We start from the raw sequence: 25365 nt of genomic DNA, 5'->3' as shown, positions 1-25365 counted from the left end.
GCAAATGGTACATATGACAGTAATCTGCTGCCAGAAAAATATAAAGCTTCTATCTTTTGGTACTGCTCCAAGTCATGGTCTTCACATAAATATGTGAAACAATCCAGCTGATAACATCTGCACATGGGAAGGTTGGATATATACATGCAACCCTATGTAGCCCTGATTTCTGGACATTAATGTATACTTGCTGGTCCTCTAGAGTTGCTTCAAAAATCTTTGCTGAAAAAACTTTGTTCTCTTTCTTCCAATTAAGATCTGACTCCATTTCCACAAACAGTTGAGTGTTTTAATACACTAACAAGTTTAATAGCTTGCTCTCAACTGCTTCCCCGATACTGCTTTCTGTAGTATCTTTTGAAGAAACTCCCTTGGGTGCCATGGTAACAGTGACTATTGGATAAAAGTACTCAACAACTGTGATACCCGCGGGAGGGAAGAGGCACTCATGGAAAGAATAAATTAGCTTTTGCAAATCCACTTTCAAAGCAAGATGAGGCAACAAATGAGTGAATTGATGAGAGAGATTGCACAATTTTTATGAGAAAGGGAGGGAGTTTGGTTGAGGGAACTATGCATTGGGTAGTCTCAACATCCAGTGATGCATCATGAGGCTTGAGACTTCACAATGCGTAGTTCAGCCTGGGCAGTGACAGGGAGAGACTACACATTGCACAATCTCAGTGGCCAAGGTGGAAGGACTAAGCCCTGGGACTATGCAACGCATAGTTTGGTCAGCCTATACTGCACATTGCACAATCTTAGAGGCCAAGCTCTCAGCTTGAGCCTTTGACTTGCGCAATGCCCAGTTGGGCAAGGCAATGCATGGCCAAGTGAAGTGCAAATATGCCCGGTGAGGGTGTAGGAAACAAGCAGATCTAAGTGTAGATCTGACTAAGTATGGATAGATCATTGTGAAGCAAGTGCAAAAACTCAACAAAATGGAAGGAAAAACAAATATGCAAGGAGAGTCACTGAAACAATGATCATTGGTGTGTAAAAACAAGAAAACTAATGCGACACTTATGAAAGAGAATGAAAAATTGAATCAACACTTCTACAAGCTAATATAATTTAAAATGAAAGAAACCATAGAAACAAACAAAACAACACTCGCAAAATAAAAATAACAAAAAATAATAGAAAAAGCGGCAAAAGATGACAAAAGCAAAACTCACTTGAAAAAGTGACGCAAACTCTATCAAAGGCTCCTTGATCTCCTTGGGAGTTCTAGAGCTCCAAGGCCAAACGTACAAATGATCTCTAAAGGCGTAAATTAAATAGATCTAGACAGATTAGGGTCTATGACGTGCATGCCTAAAATCAAGGAAAAAGTGACACTTGGTGGAAATTTCTAAAAATAGGGACTATGCCACCTTCGGTAAACTAATGATGAATCCCTATTTTCTAGGGATTTATTTTCCAGGAAACTTGCCATGCACAATGCCAAGGAAGATTTCACAACTGTGGAGAAATGAGAAACTTCCTGACTTAGTGCATTTCGCAGTTTCTAAGCTCAAGGAAAGGATTGCACATTTTCTGAGCTTAGTGCTATGCTCCCATCCATGACTGCACAATTCTTGAGCTCAAGGTTGAGCCACCATTTTGGATTGCACAATTTCCATCCTCAAGGCTGACTTACCTTCCATGATTGCATAGTTTCTAGAGGCAAGCCTAAGACCGCTGCAAGGTCAAGTCAGAAGGTTAGCTTGTGACTCAAAAATATTAGATAAGTATGAAAACAAGCAAACACAAGCACAAATGAAAAGAATAATTCTTGATCAAATCATGAATACTTGATGACAATAAAAGATAATCTCTTGTGAACATAAGGGAAGGCTCCAAAATCAAATAAATGGTAAAATTTTGGAGGGTTGTTGTAGCAACTACATCAGTAATATACATCACAAAACCATCATATAACCAGCAAATAACTAGCATAGAAACCATGACAACTTAGCCATAATAAATCCAACATAATCACTACAAATTTTCATAGATCACAATAACGAAATGTCTCATATTAACATATGAAAATACCAACCAAGTTAGGGCCTTCCATGTACCACCAGACCATAGATTGGGCTAAACCAAATCTATCTTTCAGCCAATCACCCCGACACCATATTCCAAGCATGAATGTGGGATCTCATGGAGTAAACCAAGAAAAAAACCAAACCAGGGCTTCTAGAGGCCGAACCACCTCAACCCTTAACCACAATGATTCCAACTCCATAGTTGAACATCACTAACACCAACTAGATCAATCTCCACCCAAGCTATCCAGGGTTCTAGGTACTAGTAACTCAACCCAGAGCCTTCTAGGGCTCTAGAGAATTTCCCCAACACAACTCGAGGGACTAGTAACTCAACCCACCAAGGGCTCCATAGCATTTTCCCTAACCTAGGCTCCAAGGCTAGTAACTCAACCCTATTATTACAGGGCTTCCAGAGCGTTTCTTCCAACCAACAACCATAGGGAATTATGAGCACAAATTAGAAAACAATCAAGTGGAAAAACCCACAACACCATGGTTATCAAGGAAATGGAAAGGAAAGGCTAAAACCATTGTCACTCCAGGCAATCCTCCATGCCAATGACAACACATAACTAGAAAATCACATGCATATACCATGCATCCATAAACCAATAAGGAAATCACACATGCAACTTGTTACCTACAAAGCAATCTAACTGTAGTTGTTGATCCACATGTTCCCTTGCGCTTTCCTACTTTCCTTTGCCTTGTTTCTCCAAATCCAATGCATGCTAAAGTGCTCCAAGAATGCTCCAAGAATACTCTTAATGTGCAAGAGTGAGAGAATAAAAGAGACCTCCACCCAAAAATTGTCAAAAGGCTATGAACTGATCCTCAAAAGCGTTTTTATCTTTGTGGCCTTTATTTTCTTCATTTTCCCTTCAATTTCCATCTCATGCAAATCTATGTCTCTTCACCTTCCTTTTCTCCTATTTTCCTTTATTTCATAAATAAAATGCCAATTATTTCCACTTTGCCTTTGCCAATTTCCTTAGCCATAAATAAACCGAAGTGACACCCACTAAGATGTTTTTTAGCACCATTTAGCTTGGAATACACATCCCATGACTTTGGTCTTAGATTTTTTTTACTTGGAAAATCAACTAGGGGTTGTTACAGATAGGTTACGAACCTATGAAAATTTTCATTTTATTATAAATTTCAAAATTATTTTAGAATTATGTATAAATCAAAATAGTTTTATTTATTTTCTCTACTATGCAATTTTGTTATGAAACCATCTCACAAAAAGATATAAAAGATAGATCAACAACTTAGAAATCAGCCTCTTATGCGGTGAAGAAATGCTCCCAAATACTCTGATGTAGGTAAAGGTCTCTTCCCCAAACCATTTGGCTACTAGCAAGATATCTACCTCGACCTCTTTAGAAAACCTAGGGGTAGTTTTGTTGTACACTTATTTATGGATGGGTAGCATAACTCCTTGACATATTTTATAAAAATGGGGGTGAAATTGAGATTCCCACAAAATCTTATGGTACATATGGATGGGAAGCGGGTCCTGTACAGTCCACTTCCATCCCATATTGGGAAATTTAGAACTAAAATAGATTGCATCCATTACAAAAGAACTCATGAAAAATGGGGGATAAACCCTTAAAGAGGAACTTCTTTTTCTCCTATATTCTATAATGGCCTTAGCCAAATTGTCTGATAGAATTTGAGCCCAGTTCATTATTGTTGCATTCACTGCTGCATCTATCAATGGGAGCCAATCCATGGAAAACTTGGTGCTATCGGGTCTACCAAATAACCTACATATCATTGCTACTACAAAACTATTGGGGGGAGAAATGGATGCCGTGGAGTACATACCAGTTTTATCCCGTTTGAGCTTGCCCTCGCTTGATTTCCAGGTCTGCGTGACGTCTGACGGGTCCTCATTTTCTTTAGAAAATTGCTCAAGGAACTATTTGTTGTAGAACTTTTGTAACTCAGGTAACTGGTACATTAGTCGTAGGCTATCTGCTGAGAAAGACCCCATGACCTCTTGCCTGTGATTCTTGAATGTTCGGTCTGTGATGTCTACCTCGTCAATTACCCATTTGACCATGTCCGTGTATGGGATTATTTTTGGTCGTGCAGCTATGTGGTGCAAGAAAGAACATTTTGTTTTGAAATAGGAGGCATTAGATGACTCCTGAGCATCTGTTGTGGCCTTTGTTACTAGTGGCCTAGGCTGCTCCTCTTCTAACAAGTTGTACATGGCCTCCCATGTCATAGTTCCTCTGTCTCTGCTGCACGTAGTATCAGAGAAAAGAGGGATCATTTCTGATTTCTCAGACACAACTGCCTTTCCCTTCTTTCCCATTGTTTCTAATGATGCTCCCTGCAAATTTTTCCTAAAATGGAGAAAAGCAGAAGCTATTGGATAAACACAAGCAAGAATGACAATGATAATGAATGATACAGATAACTTGAAAAGGTGACAAGAAAGGAGTTTTAATCAAACGTAGATGAAAAGATATCGTATCACATTGAGCTGATTTTTAACATAAATGCCATTAACCTATATTAAATAGCCACTAATGGTTCCTTATCGCTACCTTTATTACTCATTAATGTACCACATCACAAAAATAGGAAGGAAAAATTTTAAGGTGGCAGGCTTAAGCTGCGAGAATGTCGATTTTGTGATTGCAATGCAATATCGCAAATCGCATTATCGCACATTTGATTGTGCGCTTTCTTGAAGTTCATTAAGATTTTGTGGGAAGTGAGATAAGTGGGATATCCTTTACCATTTAGAGTGTAGTTTGACTAATGGAGTAATTACCTTATAAAGTGCTTTTCACTACATGGCAGACTTAGCTCTCAATTTATAGCATTGGCTTCTATCGAATCCGGGGTTTATCACATTTCGGAAGCTCACGCATTTTTTTTTCTATGTAAAGCTATATCTATAATATTAACAAGGAGATAGTAAATTTACATCATAACCGTGGTCAAGCACTCTGCTCCTGCGGGAGGCAGTTCTATCCAAAATAGGCATATTTGAAAAATGTCTATTTTTGTTTCCCACGCAGGGGAATAATCTCTGAAACATGAGACAAATCAAAAAACTCAAAAAAGACCAGAGGGGAATGATCACTGAAACACAAGACAATACCAGAAACCCATGACCGAGTCACCTTACAACCTTGCCCAGTGGAGAGGGGCATTCTACAAAAAGAGAAGCATGGATGGCCTTTCTACTCATCAATGGGCTCTTCAGTAATTCGACACCAGCCCATATCAGGAGGTTCCTCTAACTGTGTCACATTCTGAGCATCAGGACCCAGATCTACCATCATCGCCTCCCGCGCGCTGCTCCTTTGTTCGTTTGTTTCCCGCTGAGGAGTGTTCTCCGTAGCCAGCTGAAAAGAAGAAGAGGGGTCCTGGATTGCCCTCGAATTTTCTGCCTGAGTCCTTAAGTCAACAGCTAAACTTTCCTCCTAAAAAACCACTGTAAAATAGGCTGTGATCCTGGGCCTGTTTAGAGCACTGTCAAAGGTGAATATGGCGGAGCCTGTGGCAGGAATCGGACCGGGTCGAGAGTCAGAGGCTCGAGACCTTCCTCTTCTACTGCGAGAAGAGAGCCCTCTCCTTGGAGGATGATTCAAGTCGCTGGAGGATGAATCCGTTGGGGCTCTTCTCGGCTGCCCCCTGCGATTCCCACTCTAGGTCTCAATCGAGGCATCCTGCAGATGACAGTGGCCCAGATCCAGAAATTTAGCTGTGGGGCGATAGCCTGGATGCGGCGATGCCTCCTAATTGAGCCTCCTCTGCCTGGATTGAGCGTATCCTCTGGGTTTTCCAAATCCCTGCGCGTGTGCAATATCCAAAACCAAACACAGATATCAGTTGCCAAGAGATAAGAACGGGAGGGCCAATTTGTGATACCTGAGCAGTACTCGGGGAGGGGAGTAACCAGCCTCGCAGAGAAGGCCAAGATTATCAGCGCCGGGGTCCAATTCCTTCCCTTCTCTCTGAATTTCTTTGCATGCGTTGAGGAGTGCTGGCAGAGCGGCGGAGCCACCAAACTATCCATCTTCCTCGACCCTTCTCCGGTTTTAAGGTTACCAGCATTGTCTTGGGAGTCGCCTCCCATTACTGCTCCCTTGATAGCTTGAGCCCTCCACTGCACGCTGGTGCGTGCGAGACTTAATTCCCTCGCTGTGAGCCTGGCGTTCCAGCTAATCCGGTGGTATAGCGTACCCTGAATGACGATCATGCAGATATGCCGTGCGCCGTGTGTTATTTCCCTTCCACGTTTCCTGCACAGGTCGGGCAAGTGGCGTTCTGCCCCGCCCATCCACTGTCCTATCATCTTAATTCTCAGTGCTAACACCCGCATCCGAGGGGAAGCTCACGCATTTCATAATATTGGACTTTTAAAACAAATTGACGTGACATGATGAGGTTGACTTGTCCTATCACAATATTGCGTCTCACATGTTTCAACATGCTTTTTGGGTTTGCGTCCTTTGTGGGTGTCGATATGCGATTGCGATAAGAGCTTTATTTTATGTGAAATGTCGTAGGTCTTATATTTTGAATAAAACTTCCAATGATATCTAAGTTAAGTGCGGTGATCCTTTTGATCACAATTCGCGGGTTTTGTTTGTTAATAAGGCTTTTAATAGACTTGTTCTAATAGTATGCGAAAAGGCGAGAATTGCTAGTTTTCAAAGGTTTTTGACTCGATATCCTGATTTATGCCTAAAAGTTCAAAGGAAAGTGCCTAAGTGCTAAATTTATTTTTTGGAGGGTTTTTATCAAGGGTCCCCATTTATTAATAGTATAATAGCTATTAAAATAATAAATTAGGGGGTTTTTGATAGCACAAAAATTCCAAAGACACAAAATGCATGCCAAAGGTATAAAATGAATGGCTAACCCTTAAAAAAATGCCTAGTAGGATTAAGGAGAATGCATTCTTAGCACTAAGGAAAATTATCGGTTGGGATTAAGAGAAATGCACACCCAAAAATTAAGAGAAATTCATGCCCAACACTTAATAGAAGGTTTTTTCGGGTACCATTAGACTCAGCCCTTTGTTGGTCTCTAGGAATGTTAAAAGTCTTGGAGATAATATTATGAGGAATAATCCTTCTCATTTTTAGAGAAGTGGTTCTTAGTTTCTTTATACCACAAGGGTTAGCAAAATCAACTATACTACAGGTCACAAACAGTCCAATAATTAAATTATTGGAGTTAAAAATTCAAATGCTAAAGTGGCTACACATTCATATGTGATTATCACAAATTTGAATCATAACAAGAGTATAGAATTGTAACACATATAGCATGTAGCATAACCAATATACCCAAGGATGGCTTTTATTAAATTGTTGACACCTCTGAAGAGGCCTCATAACTATGCTTGATGGGCCTCCTCCTTGGTAGGGTTTATTGTGAACCTTGTATCTGCAAGAAAATGGTTCATCTCTTTAGAATGGGTAGACGAGACAAAAATTACAAAGGAAAAAACAAGCTTGAGCTCAACAATTGGAAAGAGCTCAAATCTCATGAGATCTTAATGAGAATGATGATAATGGTCATGGTGAAATGAGGAGGAAAACCTCTCCGTTTATAATAAAATGTTAACTAGATTTGATGAGTTCAATAAAATATTTGTTGGACCAAATCAAGATCTAGCTAATTTTTTATCTTAGGGAAAGGTAAAAAATAATGGCTAATGACCTTTATTTAGGTTACTGACTCAAAAATAATTATTTATTGAGTTAATAATGAAAACAATTGATAAATAAATGATATATTAGATTATTTCCATTTGAATCGATAAGATAGTTAGAAATAGTTAATAAATAAATTATTTATTAAATTATTTCTACTTGAAAGGATAAATTAGTAGGAAATAATTTATAAATAATGATATTCCCACGAGGCATAGAATAGATGGTGACAAGTTGTGTTGTTATGGCACTCCATGGTGAAAAGATCACTGGTTCGAAACCTCATGGGCAAAAATCCAACCATGCTAATGGTTAGTGTTGCCCAGGCTGGGTGTGATCCCTAGTTGGCTTTGACAACTTAGATGCCCTTGGGTCACGACTACTCAAGCCACAAGTTAGGCATATCAGTCGTCTCAGAACTCACATTACCTAACAAACACTTTTTTATTTTTTATTTTATAAACAATGATTTAGTAAATTATTTCCATGAGAATGCTTAGAATATTTATAAATAATTAATAAATAAACAATTTATGAAATTATTTATATGGGAATAAATAAAATGAGTAAAAAGTAATTATATTATATTCACATAAATGGGTAAAATTAAGAGAAACAAAAAGTTAATGAGTTTGTGGATTATTCTCATATAATTAGGTAAATTTATGGAAATAGCTTAGGAAAAGTGGTTCCTTAGGCTATCTCCTTAGGTTAAAATGGTTTTTAATGTGTAAATCCCATACTAACATGGCAGTTCACCCACCTAGTGATTTTCGCTAGATGATCACTTTTTCTATCATAACAAATTACCCCCCAATATGTGAGTGTTAGGAGCACATCATATGATAGAAATACATTGTAATTTTATTTCACTAGACATAGGGGGTGGTCATAAATAGAGAGAGATAGAGGCATCGTTGCATGGATTCGTGCCACTCGAGGAGGACGTTGTTACCACTCATCAAGTAAGAGTCTCAAACTATGCATACATGATCTCAATGAGGCGAGGGAGGCAAACCCATACTCATCAAGATAACTTAGTACAAAGAATAATTATGTTCCCAACAAAGTGGGTTTGAGAAAAATAATATATAGTGTATTATGTGTTGGCATCAATGGGCTATAAAGTACAATGATATAGATAATCCCATATATAGGTGCTTGGAATAAGGAGGCCGAGAATGATACACTATATGTCGTTGATTTGGGTACATAGGTATAAATGCCCCCATGGTGATGGGAGGGATGGTGACAACCTAAGAATCCCTACTAAAAAATAAATGATTTGACGATATGAAAAAGAAAATTGAAGGGGGGCTCATGCTGTGAGCTCTTAGAATGGAAAAAATTGATTAGTCAAATATACTAAACTACATTTCAGGTTAGATCATGAACTACTGAATTTCAGGCATGGAAGGGACTATCTAAAGGGAAATCTCCTCTTGAGGTCTAAGAGCATATCACACATTCCCGGTGAATGCTAGTACAATATACTTAAGCATTGGACCATCAGGTGTACAATTATCAATCATGTGATAATGAGTTGAAGTCAAGCATGCCATAAAAAACCAAGTTAGAGAGAATTGAAGTCTCTCTTTGCTTGATTTGAGGTACTCATCAATGAGGAAATTGGATCCAAGGTATATGGCCCTATAGGTGAATCCCTTAGGATAAATGTGCCAAATTCGATAGAGGAAGGCCTACCAAAGTTGAGGCAATGATGCATCCTTAACAATGGCACAAGCTACATAGTATAATGTGATTAATAGTGTCAGGCCAAGAGGTAACTCCTCAAATGAAATCTGTTTATTCATCTATATTTCTCATAGTTATATACATGAGGGAGTGACTCTTGGGTTTCATCTCCCGATGACTCTTCCTTTTCCATTATTTATTATTTACACTATTTACAACTGTTCACTCAATCCCCATGATTAGGTGTCAACATTCCCCCTCTTAATCTAAAGGCATGTTGGTGAGTCCAAGCATCATTTCGAATCTTTCAAGCTTTTCTGTTCCAAGTGCTTTGGTGAAGGTGTCTGCAATCTGCTTATTAGTGGAACAATGGCGTAGATGGATTGTCTTGGCCTCAACATGATGTAGAATCAGATGGTATTTTGTATTGATGTGCTTCGTTCGATCATGGAACTTTGGGTTCTTGGCCAACTTTCTTACAAAGGTGTTATCAATCATGAGTGGAGTCGAATGTACTTGTTTTACCTGCAAATCTTCCAAGATTTTCCCGAGCCACACAATTTCTTTTGTTGCCTCGGTTGCTACCACATATTTTGCCTCTGTTGTGGAATCTGTTGGAACAGATTGTTTGCATGATCTCCAAGAGACATCTCTTGATCCAAGACTCATAGCATAACCAGAAGTAGATACCCTGGTTTCTTTGTCTCCATCGAAGTCTAAATCAGAGTATCAAATCAAGTTGAAGTCACCCACCTATGTATACTTGAGTCAAAAGTCTTGAGTTCCCTTCAAGTACTTTATAACTCTTTTTGTAGCAGACCAATGTCCCTCACAAGGCTTTCGCATAAACCTAGAGAGGATTCCAACAGCAAACGAAATGTCTGGTCTGGTAGTAGTCAGGTAGTTGAGACTTCCTACAAGTTGTCTATACTTTGTTGCATCCTCAAATTCTTTTCCTTCAATGGATGTGAGCTTTAATTTTTGTTCCATTGGAGTAGTTAGATAATTGCATTCAGTCATGCCAAACCTATTCAACATACCTCCAATGTACTTCTTTTGAGAAAGGAATATAAACTTCAGATGTTGAGTTACTTCAATACCAAGATAGTAATGAACATAGTCCAAATCAGTCATTTCAAAACCTTTCCTGAATTCCTTCTTTATGGATGAAATGTAGCTCTCATTGTTCCCTGTCATCAAAAGATCATCTACATATACCACAAGATATACAACTATTTTTCCAACTTTCTTGACAAACAAAATTGCATCATCAAGATCATAATGTTTGAAATTGAGTTTTAGAAGATGCTCAGTTAATTTTTCATACCAGGCTCACAGTATTTGCTTAAGTCCATACAATGATTTCACAAGTTTGCATACTTTATGTTCATGTCCTTTCACAACAAAGCCTTTAGGCTGGGACATAGAAAAATTCTCTTTTAGATATCCATTCAAGAAAGTAGTTTTTACATCCATTTTATGGACTTTCCAACCGTTCTGAGATGTTAGGGCAAAGAGTGTCTGAATAATAGACCATTTTGTTGTGGCGGAAAAATTCTCCTCATAATCGGCCCCTTTCTTGGAGGGAAATGTTCCCCTAGGGCTTTTTGGGTTGAAACCCTAGTAGACTGAAAGTTATCTATACAGAGAAACACACATTCACACAGCCATTATGCTATTATAAGCAAATTCTATTATAAAGGGGACGTACCTTAGGTCCTACGTTTGAGAAGGCCCTTAGGGTCCAAACCCTTCTTGGAGTTCCCTTCTTCTCTTTTGTCCTGCAAAACAACCAATTCCAAAGAACATAGCAGTATATGGACAAAAACTTATAAAAAAACCATCTTCATGTTATAAATAAAGGTAGTTAGTTATGAAATCCAAACAACCATTTACATATATATTCCAACATGAATATCATTAACATAAAGAAGATTTATATCGAGAACCAAGACATGTGTTTCTTTTATTATAGACAAATAAAGTACATAAAAGGAATAATTTCACCTGAGTCACCTTCAGCAGGCTCCAAGCAAAGCTTCCTTCTGGATCTGTTCCAGCCTCAAGCCTTTAACAAACTCCTTCCATGACTCACTCCATGATGTCATAAATGGTAGATGAACATCAACACACAAGGAAACAAGGGTTTCCTGTACAAATGGGGGAAGTGCAGAAGGCACAAGGGACTTCAGACTTGGTCAAGGGAAAAATCTCAGCATAATAACCTTTCTCTCTCTTCTCTCCTCCCTTAGGCCTTCCCATTGAGGTCTTTTTATACCTCTCCCAAAGTAGTTTTTTAGTTGGGAGTTGGTTGGGAACAGTTGGGCCACGGGCACTAATAGGTGATCAGCAGGTAAAACCCACGATCTCCGCTCGAAAATAAGGAGTTTTATATTTTTTTAAGTGTTTTAATACATATACGCGGGTTGGGTATACACAGACCCACGTATACATGCGTTTAACTCAGGGCAATGTCGCGTATAAGGGATAAAACACTGTTGTTTAAATTTTAGGACCAGGTCTGGAAGGAGGGGTTGCCCTAGGCTATGAGTGCAGCATCACAAACCATAAGAGTGAGATTTGGAGCTATAACAGATGCCCCCTAATATATGAGGTCAGAAGGGGTACATGATGGCTGAAATATATTATGCAAGTACATGGAAAGGAAATCTGTCAAAACCGAGGAGGACTTCACCAGAATTCAGCCTGCCAAGCCACAAAAGGAGATCAGAAAGAAACATTGTCTGAGGCGGGCATACCCATGCTCAGAAAAAGTAAAGCATGTCTGCATATCAAGTACAAGCGGATCCACTAAGTATACAAGTATAAATGACTGGAAAATACATAATGGATCATCTGATCATGATGAACAAGTACATGTCTGAATATCACATATAAGACTGTCAATGATGCTGAAAGATGCAACGGATCACTGATATCAAAGACTGATCCCAAAAGGTACCAATTGAACATGATGGAATAGGATGGTACTACAGTGCAAACTCAGGTGCCAACATATAGAATGTCGCCATGACTGACTGCAACATATAAGGTGGAGTGGTATCAACTAGCAGCAACAGGAGCAACTGTCAAGTGAACCAATGAATGCTGACACAACCTGAGGTCTTCACCGACCGCCATGGTACATTTCTACACCATGGGAATAAATGATCTGAAGTCAACCATGTGAGAAATTGTTTGATTACCGGTCATTGATGTATACCATTAACAAACGCGAGACCACTCACCGATAATGATAATGAGCATCAAGGTACCCAGTACAATCTAACAAGTGTGAATAGATGAGCTAGAGTCAAACACCTGTAAGAATCTATCCATCAGGAAACAATGATGGTTTCCCACTGTCAATAGCGAAGGATCTGCCACTAATGACTGCAAACCCCAAGGTACTGCCAAATGGACTCTAGATCTTTGCCCCAGAGCAATGAGTCGGAGTCGATAGGGAAAGATCCACTAGAAGGAAGGCATTAAGGCATCCTTCATCAATCTAGCACGAGTGTAACCCGTAGGCCAATAATGTGGAAGGAATCAGACGAAAGAGATGTAGTAACCGAACCGAAGTACGTTTCTAGCGTACACAAGATGTGGCTAGCGCACGACAGAAACCCTATGAACCAACCACTAATGAAAGCTGACATAGAGGCGAGATATCCACCAATAGGGTCAAATGGAAACCAAGGTACTGCACGAATCCCAATGTGTGATAGTGTAAGTTCATGTCGAACACAAGGGAAACCACTCAGTCAAAGACCCATGATACTGATCAATGCTGAGCACAAGATGACCTATCAATAATGAAAATAGGGCCAGGGTGTAGCTCTAGGCCTGTCCTCAGAGCAAGGTGTCATCGTCGATAAGGACAAGACCCGCCAGCAAGAAGTCAATGGGGACCTTCTCAAACCGGCACGAGTAAAGGACCAATATAGCTGATGTGATGATAGACATGACACTGACAACCAGGGATGGCTGACTGAAAAATGAGTCAAGAGATACCGCAGAAAGGCCGACTCAGGCTAACTTCCCTTGAACAAAAGCACGACTCAATGTGACTATGTGGCAGCATATGATGACTCTGTATAAGTTCGTCATGCAGGAGGCATGAACGAACCCTCCATATGATTGGAAGAGATAACCAATCGGGGGATAACTGACTCGATAACAAGGTTAAGGCTTACCTAAGTCAAACTAAATCCCGCCCAAATGGAGGAGACTTTGTTTTGAGTGCTTTGTTCAAGGGCGACACGACTGACTCTAGCTGCCAACAATAAATGGAAATATTGTCCCGTTCCCGCTCTTTTTTGGAATATTTATTTTTTTGTCTTTTTCTGTTAAGCTGGAAAAAGAATAAAAGAATGCTATGGTACAGTGGAAAGAACGAGTGTCGGTGAAACAGATGATCTAGTTCCTGGGAATGGAACATTCCTATGCTCAATGCAGGGAGGTGAAAACTGGTCAGTGACACTCAAAGGTGTGTTCCTTCCACGAGTCAAGGTGTGTCAAGTTGCAGAAGTCAAAGGTATGCAAGGTTGATTTTGCAGTCGTCATGGTCAAAATTTGGCTTAAACACGAGTCCAAGTGAAGCTGACTCTAGGCCAAAAGGTGCAAGTGGTCAACATGCAATGCAATAGTACAACTCGACACAAAGGAGCCTCTAGGGTATAAGGCTAGAACAAAGCGAAGAAGCTAAGAAGAATGAGTCTTCAACGCATAAGTCATGGCGGGACTACAGAGGACTCCCGAGCCTACTCAAATCGGAGCAACATGGGAAACAAATGTCAGTGAGGTGCTAACTACGATGCCCATGTAAAGGATGACTCTACCATCGTGTCATGATTTAAAGAATCATCGAGTGAAGATGGCTAGCGAACCATAACACGATGGGGTCGACCCTATGGCAGATGTATCGGCAAATGGAGGCTAGTATGCATAGTGCAACGAAAAAATGGTGTCCCTAACCTATATTCCAGTAAGAAAACAATACCTTCCATGACGGGTCAGCAGTCATGGAACCGTCTCGAAACTGTCGAAAAACATCCAAAATGTCCTAAAAAACAAACCATTCTCGACATTCCAAGCTCCCAAGTTAAAAGTCACATGAGGCCAAACAAAATAAAATTTTGAAAAAATTTGACATTTTCAAAACTTATAAAAGAGATTTTGGACTCACCATTTTCACCATTTGAGTTTGAGAGAAAAGGATTTGGAGCAAAAGGAGCAAACTTCCCATAGCCAGATTCAACCGTTCAAATTCTTCAAAAACCTCCAGGTAACTCTTATACTTAGCTTGCAATTGATTGTGACTGGTTTTAAGATTTTTAATTAATGTTTCACCGTTGAATTTTTTGCCCAAAATTTCTTTGCGGCGTATACGCGGGTTGGTAATATGAAACCCGCGTACACGCGGGCCCTATACGCGACTGTGTGCACAGGGACCCGCGTATACGCCGCGAACAATTCTAAACCAAAAACTAACGGTTGAAAATCATTTTTTTCTCAGAATGTCGGTCACGTGGCGTGAAAGAGAACATGCGGCGGTAGATAATGAAGTTATGAACAGTCCTGAAGCTTTGGATGCCCTACGGGGATGCGGTTTGCTTAAATTATTCAAACTGCCGAATATGAAAGCAAACACACGTCTGCTTGAGATTCTCATTAATTATTGGGACGTCGAGGAGGAAGCCTTTATGATCGATCAGATGCCACTCAGGGTAGAAGTGGAGGATATCTATTTCATCACGGGCCTTTCCCGAAGGGGAGAGGTAGTACATTCCCGGGGCAGGACACGGAGCAGTCTCACGATAGAGGACTATGTACAGATATATTGCCCAGGACATCCCAAGAAGGTTGGGAGCCAGATTTCCATCACACATGTGGCGAGTTTATCACTGAGGATAATCCTGTTCACCATAGCTCGAGTGAACGGATCATCCTCTCTGCATCAGGCATCACGGCTGACCATGAGCGTGGCAGTTGACTGTCTCACTACTGTGTTCGACTGGTGTACTCCTCTTCTGGCCAACATGAAGAGCTAGCTCACTTCTATCAAGAGGGGACAGACCAAGAACTTTGGATATGGGACTATCTTGTGTACTTTCTTTTTCGAGAAAGTTCCCACACTCCGCCCCAGGGTAGCAGTTTCCATCAGCACCCCACGCGATCCACGCATGGGCCGGTGGGCTGATCTGATGAAACGTCTGGGGGGTGGGGAGGTCCCAAGGACTGCCTTCGATGATGACTTCTTCACCTGGTGGGATCAGCAGATCATCATCGTAGATGACTACCCCTATGCTAGACTAGATTTCCGAGGAGATCCTGATCTAGCGTTACCACTGAACGTAGCATGGGGCGAGATTGGTAAGAATTTTTGATTTTATGATTTTTTTGGATTTTTCAAATATAATGATGAATTTTGAAAAATATTTTTGATGAGATTCAAATGACTGATATGATGATCATGTTCCAGACATTGAGTCGATACGACCAGATGGGTTCTCGCGACATGGACGACGCGGCCGAGGAGCCGAAGAGGCGGCTGCTGATACAGAGCAGACTCTACATAACATCCAGCGACACTTGGCGAGAATGAGCTACCAAGTACCGATGGTTGCCATAGAGGACCTTCCTGAGGATATGCAGCGTCATGTGGTTGGCATGCCACGTGACTAGGTTCGCACTTTTCGGCGTGTGGCCAATGCGATAGTTACATACTTGGCCGCTCATCCTGAGCCGGGGCATTAGATATGCCGGACATGATTATGGGCATTTGAGTCCCAATTTTGTATATTTTTGGACAAACATATGTACACTCGAGATGCTTTATGATATATATATATATATATATATATATATATACAGTTCAACTTTTTGATGCTTGATTTTATTGTGATGAATGATTGATGTGCCAGTCTAATGCTTGATTAGCAATAGAATCAGCTAACCAATTATGAGATCTTGGAATGTGAAAATAATTAATATAAGTAAATGATCTTTGCAACAACCTCACCCTTAAATACTGGCGATATAAACATGGATCCCTTACCCGATAAATGTTGTTTAATTGTGACACTATCAATTGAGAATCAAGATAAACTACCAACGAGTCAATCCCATGAGAGATTGCCTCGGATAATAAATTAATAACGGCAGTATACTCAGCCATATTGTTTGAAGCAGGACCGATGCATACGCCTCTTGATACCATCAATTGACCAGTTGGATAATAAAGGACCCAAGCTGCGGAAGCGAGATTCCGAGTGTGCCAACTAACACCATCGGCGAACCCAAAATAGACCAATTCATACATCAACACCTGCCACAGCAGACCAAAAAGTGTTGATATCAAAAAACTCTCGACGATATATGTACAAATATACATAAAGTACAAAGAAGCCATTGCCTGGCCAAAACTAAGAAAAGTACTTCTTTAGGTAGAGCCCGTTTCGGGGCTCCGCCAGCTTGTTTCCCTCAAAATCGATTAACTCATACGACCCTTTTTCTAAAACTCGTTTAATAATGAAAGGACCATACCACATAGGCTTAAACTTGCCTACCCCCAAGGTGTCTTTATCTTGGTCATAGACCAAGACAAGGTCACCTTCAGAAAAGACTTGAGGACGGACAAATTTATCATACTGCGTTTTAACCCTTTTCTTATGAGCCTCATTCATCGTGGCGGCATCTCGACGCTGCTCATCGAGATGTTCCAAGTGAAGGAGGCGCTCTTCGAGACTCGAAGTCTCTGGAAGGAGCTCAACAGCTAACTTAAGAGATGGAATTTCACATTCAACCGGAAAGATAGACTCCATCCCATAAACCAACTAAAAAGGTGTAAAACCAGTAGTCATTTTTACGGAGGTTCGGTATGCCCAAAGAGCCGAATACAACATAACGTGCCAATTGGACCGATTTTTATCGATTTTCCGTTGGAGGATCGTCTTAAGAGTTTTATTGACTACCTCGACCTGTCCATTGGCCTGAGGATAATAAGGAGATGAATGCTCTTGCCGGAAACCTAATTTGAGAGCCAATTCAGACATCAGTTGATTCTGGAAATGACTGCCATGTTCAGTGACAATCTCTCTCGGGATACCGAATCTTGAGATAACCTGATTAAAAAGGAACAACGCTGCTGTGTCACTATCATTTTTATAAGTGGGCATGGCCTCAGCCCACTTCGTAAAGTAGTCTACGGCCACGATAATGTACCTGTGATTCGCCGCTGAAGGCGGATTACAAGTTGTAAAATCAATACCCCACTTAGTAAAGGGACCGACAGTGACAATGAGAAAAAGAAGAGCTGGATGCGCACGCATCTTCCGAGTAAAAATTTGACAAGGGTGACAGCGTTTGACCGCTTCCACACAGTCTTTAAAGAGTGAAGGCCAAAAATAGCTGACACGTAAGATGCGCTGGGCTGTAGCAAGCCCTGATAGATGACCACCACAAGTTCCACTGTGGCAATCATTTAGTACTGACTCTGCTTCCTCTAAGGTTAAACAGCACCGAAGGATTGAATCAACCCCTCGACGGTATAATGTATCACCAATGATAACATAATTTTTAGCCAGGTGACGCAATTTTCGGCGTTCATCCTTGGAGAAAGCAGAGGGACACTTCGAAGTCTGGAGATAAACAATGATATCTCCATACCAAGGGTCGAGTGAAGAGATGAGGACTAAATGTTCGTCGGGAAAACTTTCCTCATAAACAGTATCCTCTCCACAAGGCAGCTCAGAAATTAGCTCGGCGAAAACCATGGATTTCTCAGACTTGGCAGACAAGAACTCGAGATCAAATTCTTGCAAAATGACTATCCATCGATTATATTTGCCCCTAATCACTCGCCTACTGAGGACAAACTGAAATGGATTGACCGCCGCTAAGACAAAAGTTTTGCGTAACAGAATATAATGACGGAGCCGCTGGACAACATGGACAGCTGCCAGGGCCAATTTCTCAATCGAAGAATAGCGAAGTTCAGGACCTATTAAGCCTCAGCTTAAATAATAAATCACATGCTCGGTGAGAGAATCGTCCTTTTGAACGAGAACCATACCAATGGTTGATTCTGCTGCAGCGAGATATAAAAGGAAATCTCTACCATAATCCGGTGGACTCAAAAGCGTGGCAGAGACTAATGCTTTTTTCAAAGCATTAAACGATCATTGCGCAAAGTCGTCCAATACAAATGGAACTCCTTTCTGTAGCAAACGCATGAACCCTTTAGTGATCTCAGCATAGTTCGCTATAAACCGTCTTAAGAAATTAGCCTTCCCTTGAAGACTTTGAAGTTGTCGAATTGAGGACAGGGGAGGCAACTGAACTATTGCCTCAACCTTGAAGGGATCAACCCGAATCCCTTCATTTGACACAATGAACCCTAACAACCGACCGGATGTAACCGTGAAAACGCACTTGTTGGGATTCAACTGGATTTTATAAAAACGACATCGCTCAAAAACCATTCGAAGATGACTAGGGTGATCAGTTCTCTTTCGAGAACGAGCAGCGAGATCGTCCAAGTATGCTTCGATGACATGTTTGATGTCGTGGAAAGCATATGACATGGCCCGCTGAAAAGTGGCTCCAGAATTTTTAAGACCAAAAGGCATCTTTCTATATGCAAAGGTACCCCAGGGACATATAAAGGTTGTCTTGTGTTGATCTTCAGGACGGATAAAGATTTGATTATAACTCGAAAAACCATCCATGAAGGAAAAAATCTCATTACCCGCACACTCGTCGATAATCTGATCAATGAATGGTGTGGGGTAATTATCTTTCGGACAAGCCTTGTTTAGGTCCCTAAAATCGATGCATACTCGGATTGTTCCTTGATCTCATGTTGAACTATAGAAGGATCAATGCCAGGCATTTCTTCATAAGACCAAGCAAATACATCTCGAAATTCCTTGAACAAGTCAGTGTAAATTTGAATTTCTTCAGGGGAAAACTCAATTCCGATGAAGAGATTCTCGATTATGTTAGGGTCCCTAGAGATTTTTATAGGTATCATTTTTGAAATCACCGACATATTACCTTCGGCACGAACGTGTGCTGGAGCCAAAGGATTTGACACCGTACAAACATCACTAGTAAAGAGCTCGAAGAATCTAGATTCTACTTCCTGCAATGGAGGAAGAAAGTATGAACGATGGTGTAAGTCTTCCCAAGGTTGATCTATACCCATCATTGCTTTGAGGATTGCTTCTTCAGAAGGTAAAACCGAATCTAAGCAGTCTAAGGTAGAGGTAGAATCAAGGCTCCAAGCTAGGGCCACATCACCATCTAACTCCTCTTCGGAAAAAGGAGTAGAGTGGTTGTCTGCAGAGTTAACGATAGACTGATATCTAAGCTCAGCTACAGATATAGGGAATGCCATTCCATTCACTTGTCCTTCAATTAATGTGGTCGTTGGTGAAGGCAAGGTCCAAGGGTTTGAAAAATAACGAGTTCGGAAGAACTCTTCGTGAGGAGACTCCTTAGATGATGAAATGGCATTAATTTTAGCGAAAGGAGAGGGAAGATCAAAGGTACCCATCAATGAGGAATACATCCCCACTCCTAAATTCTCAGTAGGCGGGCGAGGGTTATCCACTAAAGAAATAATAGAGTCAGAGCTTGCTTAAGGATTGACTGGACAATAGTCCATTTGATCAACCTTAACGATTTTCCCCTCATGAGGAAAGCAAATGACACGAAACAGAGTCGAAACAACGACGTCCATTTCGTATACCCAGTTCCTTCCTAATAGGAGATTATAGTCTAGGTTAGCATATATGACTTCTACTTCAATATTGACGACCTTCCCCCCAACACATATAGGAAAGGCTGGGGTAATCCCATGCGGCTTATGAGAATGATCATCAAATGCAGTCAAGACGGTGGGTGAAGGAACAGCCGAAGGCGATCCAATAGCCTTCCAGCATGACATCGACATGACGCAAGTGGAAGCCCCTTCATCTATAATGGTACGAAAAATGTTGGTTTTCCGGTATGTAGACTTTATTTGAAAATCCATATGATGAGGGAGTCTCTTTTTGACATTTAACATGTCAAAAAGTGAGCACTAAAGAGTTAGTTGGATTGACTGCCCCAATTGCGGAAAGTAAAGCACTTCGTTGAGCCAGACACGACTAGAGAACCTCTAAAGCAAACATGGTGCATGGACTCTGAGCCAGATCCTCAACAATGGAGTAATTTTGGGTGGCCCTAGCATTAGGATTAATAGTCGCGCGTTTAGCGGAACCTTTCGGTATCCGTGGTATAGTCTCAACAGGGGGTCACTCAATATGAAGGTCGGTATTTCCGGGAACAGTCTTGTCCTTGGAAGTTTCGGCTTCACCATAATCACGTGACCGAGTAGCCACATGGACGTTAGAACCCATCATGAAAACATTCGATGATTTTTCCCTTCCTGGTTGCCCCCTGCGGAGGTACCAGGATTTGAACTCGCGCCAGCAAGAAGTTGTTGCCCTTGGGGAAAAGGGTTGGTTAACACAGCCTGAGAACTAGAAGTCCCTTGCTATCCTAACAAGCGCTGAGCATCTTCAATCTTAGGGTAGAGATGAGTTAAATGGTCTCCACTGCACAACTTGCATGGAAACTTGACTTTCTTTCTAGACTCATTTCTACCACCACCAGCGTTGTTGCCGGATTTATTTGCATCAGGCTTCCCATCCTAGTTCTTTTTCTTACCTCATCCTTTCTTTTTCCCATTGGAATTTTGATTTCCTTTGGGGTTATCAGATTGGACGGCATTAATCGAAGAAGTTTGGGAAGCCGGGGGATTAGACGATGTGACTTGGTTGTTAGAAGCAGTTTGTAAAGACAACTGCTGCAATTGATTCAACAAGTTCACGGTAGTTGTGTCTACCGACCCAACGATACCATCCGCATGGGGACCTGGCTTCGACTTAGCTATGTCAACCTTAGACCCAGGAGCATCTGGCAAGTATTTTTGTAGGATCCCAGACTAAGAGTAGATCAATTCTAATTGTTGGGCCCTAAAAATGGCTTGCTCCTCCGAATAGACTCCAGACATGGAGACATCTTTGGAGATCTCGGGTTGTAAAGATTTCAAAAACCACTCAAGACGGTACTCTAGAGGGATTTCGGCTTTAATGGGCCTCTTTCTCCGTCTCCATTCCTGAATATGGTCAGAAATGTGAGTTGCCTTATCCTGACGAAAAGTGGCCAGAAGTTCAGTTCCGGCATCATAACGGACAGGCAACTGGAAATGATTTAAGAAAATATTGGCTAAGTCAGTGAAAGATGTAAAGCTACCCCCTGGCAACTCTATATACCATTTGGCCGCATTACCAGTCAAGGTGCGTTGAAAATGTCTCAACTTGATCGAGTCATCGATCAGAGAGTTAGATGAGCACCACAAATGGAATGTGGTTACATGGTCGCCTAGGTCCTCACCGCTCTTCCCTTCGAATTTTGGAATGTCTGAAGGGAGTTTGGTTGGGACCGGAGGCCAGGCCGGATTGTACTTGATTGGATCGTTTGTTAACTTAGTGAGATCTAGCAAGTTCAACGTTGCCAGAAACGAAAGCCTAGGAGGACCTTGGGGATTCCACCCAAACTGGGCGGAACTCCCAAAGTTCTGAAAAGATTGGCTTGGATTTTGGAAGGCACCAGGCTGCCTGAAGTAACCAGTAGAACTGGCTGAACCAAAAGGCAAGCCTTGTGATCCAGTAAAATTTGGAGTTTGACCAACTCCAGCCGCAAAGCCTCCATAACCAACAAAGTTTCCTCCTAAAGGATTATAAGGAGTTGATAACCCCTAATACGGATTCCAAGCCGAAGCTAAGGGAGGAATACTTTGAAACGAACTAACTGTGGAGTACGGCCTATTCCCTTGTTGGCCGTAAGACTGATTCCCAGTTCCAGCGCCACTAACCCCAGGGTTAGTCCAACCTTGGAAAGGATTGCTACTTTGTCCTATAGAAGAAAAAGGCATGGATCCTATTGTCGGGTTGGAATGTGGTATATGACCACTTCCGAAAGGAAAACCCTGGAATGAAGCTGATCCGCCCATCATGGACGTAGCGGCACTAAACGGAACTGATGGAATACCCTGTGAGTGGGTGCCAAATGGGAAGAATCCAGTACCAAAAGCATTGGTTTGGGCATTTCCACTCATGGACGGAATGGAGGTAGACCCAACTAAAGATGTGCTAGCAAAAGATCCAAACAAAGAGGCAGAGGAGATGGAAATCGTTCCTCCTCCTTGTACCGATGTCGGAGTCTGCATAGTTGCAGCACTTGTCGTAGAAGCCATGCTTCCAGTAGTGGTCATCGATGGTAAGCGCGTAGCGTAACCTGGACTTGACGGTCTATGCGTTGGAGTCCCAACGTATTGTAATACGTCTGGATGACTAGATGGTAGTGGAGAATTCAGAGCTGCTAATGACTCTGAGAGTTCTTCTACCTCTATGTTATTCTCCGGTTGAAAGAGAACTCGAGAAAGGACTAGAGTGTCCCTCTCTTGTTCGGAAGTGCCAGGCCTTGCTTGAACACTAATGCCCCCGGGTGGAGGATCAATCCCCGATGCGTCAACTGCCGTGGGATGAAACCCACCAGTAGTATTAGCTCTGCGCCTTCTAGGAGAAGGCTCTAAACTTGGTGGTGAAAGACCACGAAGTCTTCGAGATTGTCTAGGAGATCGGTCAGCCACTTTGAATTTTTTGTTATGATCTAACTAAAGACTCAAAAAATTGAAAGCTAGGCCAACTAAGAGCACAGAGCACACACTATAAAGTCCCTAAAGATAACAGCCAGTCAAACAACTTCCAAGTATTTCCGCTCTGGGTGATTAGGACCGGACACCAAAATACAAGAAATTGAATTAAGGGGCCTTCCGAAGATAGTCTGGGATGATGAGGGCCCAGTCCTATCAGCAAAGGTATCGGAGGAAGTTACGCTGACCTCCTAACAACAGCCTGTGCCGGTGCAAGCCCCAAGCTTCGCAAGGGTGCCCTCTAGTAGTACTATCGAGAGTGATGCAATGTCGAGGCCGGTGCAAGCCCCCAAGCTTCGCAAGGGTGCCCTCCAGTAGTACTTTCAAGAGTGATGCAATGTCGACCTTAGGTGCCACGGGATTCCCCTCTGCAGCCACCTGTGTAGATCCCTAGGAGTAGCAACTATGGATACCAACTCGTCGCAGAAGCCAGGCGGAACAGTCGTGAGGTAAGTTCAGACAAGTAGGAGAGGGGGTATCTCTCTTTCCTGTCTTCACAGACCCTCGTGCTTGACTCCCAGATCCGGAGCTTTCCTGGTCTTCCTGACGCTATTGGATTTTCACTCGCTATTCAGACTCCTATGTTTGACGTTTATATGGCCTTGGAGAGTTAACTCTCCACTTGCCTAATCCAAGGCCCTAAAATCCTAAACTTGTTGGTGTAACTGACTTAAACAAAAAGTTTTAGTGAATTTTAGTTAGCGCTTGATTTTAAAATAGGTTGTTCTTTAAGTCACGGGATAACAGAAGTGAAACTAGTGGTGTTTTTTGACGCAAAAGAAATTAATAAAAACCTAACTACATGCACATGCACTTGTTTTCGTTTTTCGATGAAAAGCAATTTCTATAGGGTTCAGAGGAACTTCTAATAAAACAAATTTTTCTTTTCTTTTCGTTAATTCACGCTTCACACTCACAAAAGTTAACAAAGCTATGTATGCCTAAAAATATATGCAAATCTATCCTAATGCAACAAATATATGCTGATGCAAGATTCAAAACTACTCTAAAAACAAGAAATGAAAGTTGCTTGCTTATCAATTTCTATTTTGCCACTTAAAATGTCTAGATGGAATATGAGATGTTACCATTCATTTCGTCTAAACACTAAAAACAAGTTTCAAGACAAACATAAAGCACTTTCATTCACTAAAAGGAAACCAAATGAAAACAAAGTTCAAGAAAGAAAAACGAAGTTTTTCAAAAAAATTTCTTCAAAGCAACAACAAAAAAGTCTTTTCAAAAATGCTCTCAACAACACTGAAACTTGTGATTGAAAAATAGGCAACAAACACTTTTGCAAATTGACACCATACAATGGATGAAAACTCAACAAAAAGAGATGTGTTTAAGGATACTCTTAACAATCAAAAGAAGCAATGAAAGCTTTGGCAACAATAACCAAAAAGATCAAAAAGACAACCTTCAAGAAAGTATCAATCAACAACTTTCATGAAACAAAGAAGCGAATGGTCACAAAAGCGGTTTTGTCAAGCAAACAAAAAGTCACCAAAAGCAAGATTTGACATGAAGATTGAGATCAATCTCCCTACCCTGATGAATCAGAGCAGCCAAGATTCCAAACAAGAAATCTTGCGTGCTTGAACAAGAAACGATGACGCTTGCAATAACAAAAAACAAGACCAATACTCCTTATAATCAGAGAGAATTTGGAATAAGATGCTCGCTGTAAAAACAACAACTGATAATGGAAAGTGACTGTTTAAAACTGACTCAAGCTATCTGACAGATCTTCAGAGACAATCAGAAGTTAAAAATCTTGAAAATTGCAAGATATACGCGACTGTACTGATGTACAGATTGCATGTATATGCGACTGTAACTAAGGAAACTTGCGTATACGAGGTTCACTTAAATAAACATGCATATATACGCCTCTGTAACTAAGGAAAACAGCGTATATAAAAGGTTTCAAGAAAAATAAAAAACAAACTGAAGAAACTGGCAAAACTTAAAGTTCAAAAACAGACCAGATAGCAACAGCAAGTAGACAGGTAGCTGAGCCCTGATTGGCTTGAAAACACCCAAACTAGGAACAACAAGAGTGTTGTCCCCAGTGGAGTCACCAATTTTGTTGGAGGGAAATGTTCCCCTAGGGATTTTTGGGTTGAAACCCTAGCAGACTGAAAGTTATCTATACAGA

Source organism: Pinus tabuliformis, chromosome 4_2 (genome assembly GCF_031772625.1).
Source record: "Pinus tabuliformis cultivar Carrire ecotype Pingquan chromosome 4_2, CPIR1, whole genome shotgun sequence".
Lineage (NCBI taxonomy): Eukaryota > Viridiplantae > Streptophyta > Pinopsida > Pinales > Pinaceae > Pinus > Pinus tabuliformis.
This window is presented reverse-complemented; position numbering follows the sequence as displayed.